Source organism: Amborella trichopoda, chromosome 13 (assembly GCF_054954075.1).
Source record: "Amborella trichopoda isolate Santa Cruz 75 chromosome 13, AtrichopodaSantaCruz75HAP2 v2.0, whole genome shotgun sequence".
Classification (NCBI taxonomy): Eukaryota; Viridiplantae; Streptophyta; class Magnoliopsida; order Amborellales; family Amborellaceae; genus Amborella; species Amborella trichopoda.
The window spans coordinates 24,312,921-24,322,500 of NC_142348.1; the positions used below are offsets into that span (position 1 = coordinate 24,312,921).

At 36.4% G+C, this 9,580-nt stretch overlaps 1 long non-coding RNA gene across 2 annotated transcripts in view; it reads left to right on the forward strand.

The window, feature by feature from the left end:
• Positions 1-9,192: 9,192 nt before the first annotated feature.
• The window catches only part of LOC148779121 (uncharacterized), a 75,702-nt gene continuing 75,314 nt past the window's right edge, over positions 9,193-9,580 (forward strand). The window contains exon 1 of one of the 2 annotated variants that reach the window (XR_016047683.1): positions 9,193-9,580. This exon is cut by the window's right edge and continues 126 nt beyond it. This is a non-coding gene — a long non-coding RNA (uncharacterized LOC148779121). The other variant, XR_016047682.1, reaches the window with a different exon arrangement.

A 9,580-nucleotide genomic window follows, 5' to 3' on the forward strand; every position in this document is an offset into this window, starting at 1 on the left:
TATATATATATATATATATATATATATATATATATTACACATATATATATTCCACAGATATATATGTAAAACACACACACACACACACACACACATATTTATATATATCGTTGGATATGTGTAATATATATATGTATATATTACACACACACAAACACAGATATATATATATATATATATATACATATATATATATATATATATATATATATATATATATATATATATATATAAAACATATCCTTGTTTTAGATGTGCAAGTATAGGAAATATTCTATTTCCAACGACAATTTTATGCGCATAATGGAGAAGGAGGCTTTATGGAGGAAGACCCGGATGATAATCCTTGCTAAACTTGCCAAGGCCAAGAGGTTCGATCAAATAATTGATAGAAAGGGGCCATCTTAGATATTCATTGACATTGCCGTCAGCTTGGTATACGGGTCTATGACGAGCTAATTCAACTCTGGTGCACTTTTCCCACCAATCATCTCCTTCCTTCAGGAATTTCTTGGGACACATGACATCTAAAATAGGATAAAAGAGTTTCAATTAATCGGAACTCATCTGCATATCATTCATATTGGTCTAAGGCTCTGACCAACTACCGATGCCTGTCATGACTTTAAGTCGAAAGTCTGACCTTACATTTCTCATATATTGGGTTAAGACTCTGACAAATCATTGATGTTTGTCATGGCTTAAGTTGAATGTTCGATCTTATATCCATTTCTCATATGTTGGTCTAAGACTCTAATCGATGGCTCATGCCTGTTATGGCTTAAGTTGAAGGTTCGACCTTAGACTCGTATCTCATTTATTACCAAGGTTCCGACTAACGACTGATGCCTGTCATGGCTTAAGCTGAAGGCTCAACCTTAGTTCCATTTATCATATATTGGTCTGAGATTTTGACCGATAGTTCATGCATGTTAAGGCTTAAGTCAAAGGTTTGACCTTAGACTCATTGACCGATAGTTCATGCATGTCATGGCTTAAGTAGAAAGTCCGACCTTAGGTGCATTTCTCATATATTAGGCTAAGACTCTGACAAGTGACTGGTGCTTATCATGGCTTAATTCGAAGGTTTGATCTTAGATCAATTTCTCATATATTGGTCTAAAACTCTAATCGACAGCTCATGCCTATTATGGTTTAAGTCGAAGGTTCGACCTTAGTCTCATATCTCATATATTGCCTAAGGTTTTGATGGATGATTGATGTTTGTCATGGCTTAATTCAAAGGTTCAACCTTAGATCCATTTCTCATATATTGGTCTAAGACTCTGACCAACGCCTGATGCCTGTTATAGCTGATGTTGAAGGTTCGACCTTAGACTCACTTCTCATATTGGTCTAAGAGTATGACCAATGACAATTGCCCACCATATGGCTTAAGTCGAAGATCCGACCTTAGACTCATTTCTTATATATATATATATATATATATATATATATTGTCTTTGGCTTTGATTGACGACTAATACCCCTTGTATGGCTCAAGTCATAGGTCTAAACCTCGGATTGATTCCAGATATATTTGTCAGAGGTTTTTGACCAACGACTAATGCTCATGATATGGCTTAGGTCATAAGTTCAACCTTGGACTTATTCCAGATATATTCATCCTAAAGCTTTGACCGACAACTAATGTTAAGGCTTTGTCTGACAACCAGTGCTCATGATATGAGTTTAGTCACAGGTCAAAGCTTTTTCACTAGCTCTTGTAGGCGAGTTGCTTGATTTGGGTTGGGTTTTTTTTAAGCCTTCCCTTTGAGGCTGCCTCATGGGCCCCTTCTTCAAAGTCTTCTGAAGAAGATGAGGATATGCCAACAACCCAAAAGTGGGAAGATTGGCTGCGACTACCCTTTGCTGCCATAACGGCTAGGGGAATGTCTATTATATGATCCCTACTACCCTTAATAGCAGCAATAAGGTCGGGATTTAGAGAGATGGATAGCTGACGAGGGAAGTTTGGGTTTGGAGAACTTATGATGTGATGTGAGTAGAGTTCTCATAGCTAACCGATATTTATAGGCACTCACATGGAAGCCGAAGGAGTGATCTCTTGGAAATAAGGGATACTGATGATAATGTGTTGAGAAATGACGATTTGATGAGTATGTTCCGCCATTAATTCAAGACTCTTAGATGAAAGGAATTCTTGAGGAAAACGAGGCATGTATGCATGACCATGATGAAAGGGATAATCGATGTCGGTAAACCACCAAATCACCTGATGTCACACACCTTTTGGGATTCTCCCACACATATAACATTTGGGGCGGTTTTGTTGGCTGTGTTTTTAGTCACCATACAAAATAAGTACATTTTAACCAGACGCATAATGAATTGAAGGTGTAATTATAAAACAAGTGCTTAACTGGTGCCAGATAGATGTCTTGACGGACAGTCGATAAGATATTGAGCGTGATCTGTGAAGATATTTCCAAAGATACAACCCTGATATGATACAACGATATGAAGATATGATATTCCCAGGACTCATCATATGAAGGCTCCAAGATGCCTTTACAGTATTGTTTATCAGTCAACTCATATATATCATGACTTATGACTAATGATAACGAGAGGAGTCAAACCATATCAGTGTGAGACAAATTCTAAGATACATATACTCCTAAGGTTCATACATGTGTCTTCATAAGATATTAAAGGAATTTGATGTGGTATGACACTATCCAATCTGACATTGGTCTAATGTTCTCCTTGACTAACAATTGATGATAGAAGATACCTTTACCATCTCAAACGGGAGAAGAGTTTTAGGATATATATGCTCCTAAGGCCCATATATACCTCTCCATATGATAGGTGAAATAATTTGATACAGAATGATAAATTTGATACAGAATGATAAGCTTCCTAATCCATCATCGGTCACACATGTGCATCGTGACTAATGATCGATGATAAGAGACCATGAAATCATATCAATTTGAGACAAATTATGAGATACATATACAATCCAATGGCCCATATACACCTCTCTGAATGATACTGGAGGAGTTTGGTGAGATGCGATAAGTCTCTTTGAATCCATCGTTGGCCAAGGATAAAGTGTTTGATGGATGGAGCCTAAGGAAAGCCTCATCATATGATATCACAATGAGGTGCATCCTTGCAAATGTGATTCATGAGGTTTCATATGCCTTTAAGTCCAAGAATTATACAAAATGGGCATCATTCGGAGTTGACTTAACCCTAGCACCCGTATTCATTTGGTGGTCAAGATATGCCTTGACCGACACCCCAAATTTTATGTTTGGGATGAAGTCGAGACTTTCAAGGATTCATAATTGAGGCATTATATCCCTTACCGTGAAGTTTCACAGTATTCAGAAATGGTTTAACTCCTCATCTGTATTCATTGACAATCAAGGGCCTTATACGCTGTCTGTCAAAGCCAGGATGACCTCCGGTCATCAAAATTGAGGTTTCTCTCTATATACGAGGAGTTTTGTCATGGATCCAGGACCATTAGATTTTTGAATTAATGCTGACCCATGACCATTAGATTCCTGACTTAATGCTTTATCACCATTAAAAGGTGCGACATTATATTAATTCTTGAGGTAGGAGCGGTTGAGCATGCAAATCACTAATCCTACTGGCGTAATTTCTAGCAGCAAAGGGTCCACTTTGTTGAACGATATCTCTCTCATATATAATCTATTTGAAGCGAAACTTGGATCATTGGGTTCGTCTCTGGGTTCTCTACAATCTCTCCAAATTTCATGACCAAAGGGTTCATCACCAAGAAGCGGTAGAAGAAATATGCGGACATGGTAGAACTTGGCTTCAACAACTTAATCGACGATGGATACGAATAACAAAATCCCTTATTTTTCTTACATGGTGTTCCTGCTGAAATCTTAGAGCTTCGAATTCGAATTCAAATGTCAAATAAGATGAACATTAACCAAGCATGTAGTTATCAACAAAGCCATCTATGAGAGCATTCACATTCAAACAAAGATACATGGTTATCGTCTATGGCTCAATTATAAAAGATAAAGGCATGTGATAAACGAATGGATAAACATGATAAGCTTTTATGCTTATCAACTATTGAAGGATTATATAAACCTCAATTCTTGATGAGGAAAGGACTTCAATTTCATTGGATTGACAGGATTGGATCAGTTCAGCTCAGTGAGAGACTGAGACATAAACACTCTTTGATGATATTTGCATGATTGAGAGAGATAGAAGAGAGTGATTGTATTTTTCAGTAAGTTAAGGATCAGCCCATTGATACTACTGTTGTTGCTGCTACATTGCAATAATCTGATAGAGAGAGAGAGAAGCTATTAAATTTAGACTCACGATAAGCTTGATATCGAAGGAGCAGACCATCCATATAATACCTCTGCATAAAGTCAGGTATATAGGCTCATGATGGCCTTGGTATTGATTTATTTGATGTGTGTTTGTATATTTTCCTTTCCTAGAATCCTATGTATAGACTTCAAGGCCCGAATCTAGCTTTCAGGCTGATGTAAATTGTAACATAGGTTCAAGCCTATGGAACTCTTCCGCTCTCAGTATGATAGGTAAAGCCTGTATTTCTATGATATGGAATACATGGGTGAATTTGACCCCGAATGTGTTTGCTCTTTGGTAGTTCATTAGGAGTCATGATGTTTTTTTTAAACATTTGAAATTAAATTTGCACATTTTTCAGAGCGACCAGACCGAAGTGAAGCGAAGCTTGGTACTGTCGTTTCAGTTAGATTTGGGCCACTTCAATCAAATTTGGGTATGATTCAAGCCGATTTTGCTGAAGCTTGGCCTCTTCGGCCTAAGCAAAGAAATATCTATATAAAAATATTTTTTCTTTTTTCATTTTTTTGAAATTTTTATTTTTTCATTATTTTTATTTATTTTAGATATATATCTAATTTATTTATTAAATTAAAAATATTTGAAGTCTTCCCCCGATCGGCTAAAGCACTAAATTGCTTCATTTTCTCACCAAATCGAAGACGACTCCGAAGAGAATCTGACAACATTGTGCACATATAATTTTCTAAACAATATAAACCAACTCCAAACATTACATGATCAACTCTCCATACCACAAAACATTTAAAAACTCAAAATTACAGCAAATAAGTGAAAAGTATCAAGGGGAAGCCAATTGTCAAACCCTTTGTGCCAAGATCACATAAGCGGACCTTTTAGGGTCTTAATTTTGTCCCATGTATGACAGCACGGACGACTGTGATACAAAGGGCTTGTCTCACTTATGTGACGACAAGCTTATGCTCAATTATTAACCACTTTATTAGCTTCAAAATGAGAGACATAAATGTACTTTTGATGATAATGTTGATAAAAACAATGAGCATAGACATCTTATGATGTATGGGAGTATATGACCATAGACAAGAGAAAACAAGTATTGATTCACAAGGGAAATGCTTTAGGATCAAATGACTATGATGGGGCATTCAAAGAATCACTAAATGCTTGCTAGTATGCATGAAATATCTCATATAATTCTCAAAGAAATTAGATTAACCAAATGGTAGAGAAAGTGGTGTATAAATTCAAGATTGAAAACTAGACTATGCACATTACGTGGTGTGGATGCATAGTTTTACAAGGTAATCAAAGATCACAAACACTCGAGCATAAAAGGAGAAAATTTTTATTGTAATCACAAATTTACAGCAATAAAAAGACAGAAGAAATACTCTAAAAATAAAAGAGTAGAGGCTATGGGGATCACCTTAAGTATGGAGCATCAAGTGGGCTAGACACCGTAAAGAACTCAAATGGCCATATCTATATTTGCTCAAAAGGAAATGAAGCCATTTCAAAAATTTCACCTGACCTTAGCCAATAGATGATGCCACACCAAAATGTGATTTATACTATGATTATCATCCAAGACTTAGGGCCTAAGCCAAAATTTCATGATGTATCCTCAACCCTAGACACATGTGAAAAAAAACTACATGAGTGCCATCTAAAGCGTGTGACAAAATTACTCACTTAAGTAATAGAACTATTTTTCATTTAAACTATATAAAACTCCTTATTATAAAACACACAAATTCCAAGGAAAGACACCTAAGGGGATTTTATGTTAGAGGCATGTCGGTCCCATGAGGTGCCCTGTGTCACCTTATAGCCACTTGGATAGTACGTGTGGCCTCCACTAGCTTTCCTTGATTGAAATATACCCCAAATAAATTAAAAAACCTCATATTCTAACTCCAAAAAAATTTTAAAAATTGCCAAAATTTCTTAAAAATCTCAAAATCATTTTTCATATAAAAAAAATACTTATTTTGATATCAAAACAAAATTGGACAAGAAGTAAATGAGATCTATGGGTTGAAATTTTAGTATCAGAGTACTGCACTGCGCTAGTTCGGGATGATGGTCCATTAACTTGGAATGACGTAACAAGCCTATAATCCAAAGGCTCTGGTAAGGACGCATAATATGGTTTATCAATGTCATCCCAATCAATTTTCCAATACTTTTAGGTGTGAGTGAATTACAGGTGTGCTCTTGGGGACATAGAAACAATAATATATAGGGTCCCTGCACATGTGTACCAGCTCTTCCTAGTTGGATAATTACACTTAGAAGAGTGGCTTCTTGCGCAATTGTGAGTGCACATGCCACAAGTTGTTCTCGTATCAGAGTGTCGACTCATTCCCTATGAGTCATGACCATCCCATGTAGGGTTATTATACTTAGATATTGGGGTTCTTATTTCCTTTTAGTTCTCTTAACCCTATGCAACACATAATCACATGAGGCACATAGTCTAAGTATATCAGTGACTTAGAGGCGACCCTCACACTTCTAAAAGCATTGATCAACAACCGCATATAAGAAGAAAAATGACCTTCCAAAATAACTCCCACAAAACAAGTATTTGTAATGATGTTAGGACAACATGAAACATTAGGATCCCACACAATCCATAAACCCCCACAGGCACCGACATAATCCGCCCCACAAAAAATAACAAACCCAAAATCCAAATCTCCTTGACAATAAAAAGAGACGGATTTGGTAATTTAGTTTCATGCAATAACAAAACATCAACTTATATTTATGGACAAGAAGCTTTACCTCCTTCTTACGACGCAACTCACCAAGGCTCCGAACATTCCAACTTATTAGCTTCATTTTGGTGCATAAGTAGCTCCATTTTCGACAAGCTCCTCACCTTCCCAGCGGATATGGACGTACATGATTCTACGGGTTCCATTACACTGTCATCACTTAGGATGATCAAACCACCACCACCTTGATCCATTTTTTGAGGTGCAAGGCTAGGCGATGATCTTGTAGGCTTGGGAATACTCTTGGCAATCCCTTTGCCCTCAGCTTTTGTCTTCTCAGCAGGAGTCTCGATGACCTTGTCTCCCACCTTACTCCTTCTTCCTCCTTGGCCCTCTAGACCTTTCCTCATAAAGCATCTGCAACCTGTCTATTCAGAGCATTGAAAGTCACTCCCATGTCCCCAAGGATACTTTCAAAATTCTCATGTTCATCATCATCAGATGCGAGAACTTGTAATCCTTAAAAGAAATCAACTCTAGGTTCTCAGCTGGGAAAACATTTAACGGGGGAATCATCAATGCTTCCTCAATAGAGCCATCCATCGCCACCATAGTTTGAACTTGTTGAGGGTCCACAATAGCATTACTAGGATTCTCTGTTTGCATTTCTTCTTCATGATCAAGATTAAAAAGAGGCGGTCTCTACTGCTCTGTTGAAGGGTTCCCTTCTTAACAACCAGTCTAAATGGTAGGAGTTTTTTCGGTGCCATGGTATTCAAGAAGCTAGAAAATGTCCACAAAAAATTACTATTAAACTTAAGCAAACACTTAGCCAAACGGATTGCGTCTTCTTCCCTCAGAGCTGTAGTTACAAAAAATTACTATTAAACTTAAGCAAACACTTTTTTGTAGTCGAAAAAATGGATTACTCTCCAATGACTTTGCTTAATAACTCTTTTAACTTCTAACTCATCATTATGACAAAAGGTAAATCCAAACTTCTTAACCGGTGGATCATAAGAAAGCTATCATGCTCTACCAGCCTAGTTGCTCAAATCAAAAAGGTCATTAGACGGGGAACAAAAAGGACCAACCAACAATAAAGCAATATGCTTGGAAGTATGAGAACCGCACTACATCTGAATTAACAAAAAAAATAGTTTGACTCTTAAGGGAAAACGAGCTAAGATATAATTTAAGCTTTTAACTTAGTCCACTTTTGATTGTGAAATCTAGGCGAAGGAACTCATTTTTTTCTCTTGAAATTTATATCAAAGAAATGAACTTTCAACTTAGTTCACTTTTGATTGTGAAATTTAGGCGAAGGAACTCATTTTTTTTCTCCTGAAATTTATGTCAAATAAATCAGTCTCGTACTCCAGGAAATTCAAGTATGTTGGACACCTACAGGAGTACCGTTGTAGGTCCCTTCTATGTGTATGTGGAAGGGACCGCATCGTTTCTAGATTTCTATTCTTTTTTCTTTTTCTCAAATTTATTTTTGTTTGAGGTATCACCATCTTCAGATTGGAAACTTGTTGTATGCACCAGGGGACAAATTCTTAAATTTGTATTCCCAGAGGCATAAAACATCTATCTTAAAGATGGATTCATATGGGTAGTTTCTTTCGAAAAAAGTTATAACCAATGGTCTAAATATTTCATTCGTAAAATTATCTGTTTCAGCTTTTAAAATTTGTTTTTCTAATAAATTCATGATGTCCATGTTAAAGGTTATATATTCCTTAAAAATTAGGTCTAAAATTTATCTCAAAAATGAATTTTTAAGAGATGACTCATCTCTATATATGAGTCCCTATGAGTCCCATGACTCGTAGAAACCCTTTCCCTTTCTAATTACTACGTCTCCATAAATAACATGTGGAAAATTGTTTCATATGGATTGGACAACATTTCTACATATGCGGTTTAGAACGTGTAAAGCATCCATTTTAAAGATAAATATAAAATAATACAAACAAACGGTCTAAATATTTTCTTATTAGATTTATTAATTTTAATTTTTAAAATTTATTTATTTAAGTCTTAAAATCCATCTGAAAAATAGATTTATCAACAGGCCCGTATTTCTATTTGCCGCGTAGAAACTGGGTCTTACTATATATATGCCAGCCAATGTTACCTAGAGAGAGGGAGGGCGAGAGAGACAATTTTGCAAGAAGTTGCCAACCGTTGGATGTGTTTCGGCAGAATCCAATGTCCCAACCAATGGAAAAAACGAATCCAACCGTCACAAACAAATGACCGTTGATAGCGGTGCCTTTATATATCTCGACCAGACAAGAACAATGCCATTTGAAAACCAAACTTAACGAGTTTAGAGAGAGAAAAAGAGAAGAAGAGAGAAATAAAAGAGAAGAGGCAGAAGAATAGAGAGAAGAAGAGAGACGAAGAAGAGAGGAGGCAGAATAATAGAGAGAAGAAGGGTTAGTGGTTGAGGGGGAGATAGGACTGGTTTTTCCTTGCTGTCTTCTTAGTTCACTCTTCTCACAGTAGCAGAAACC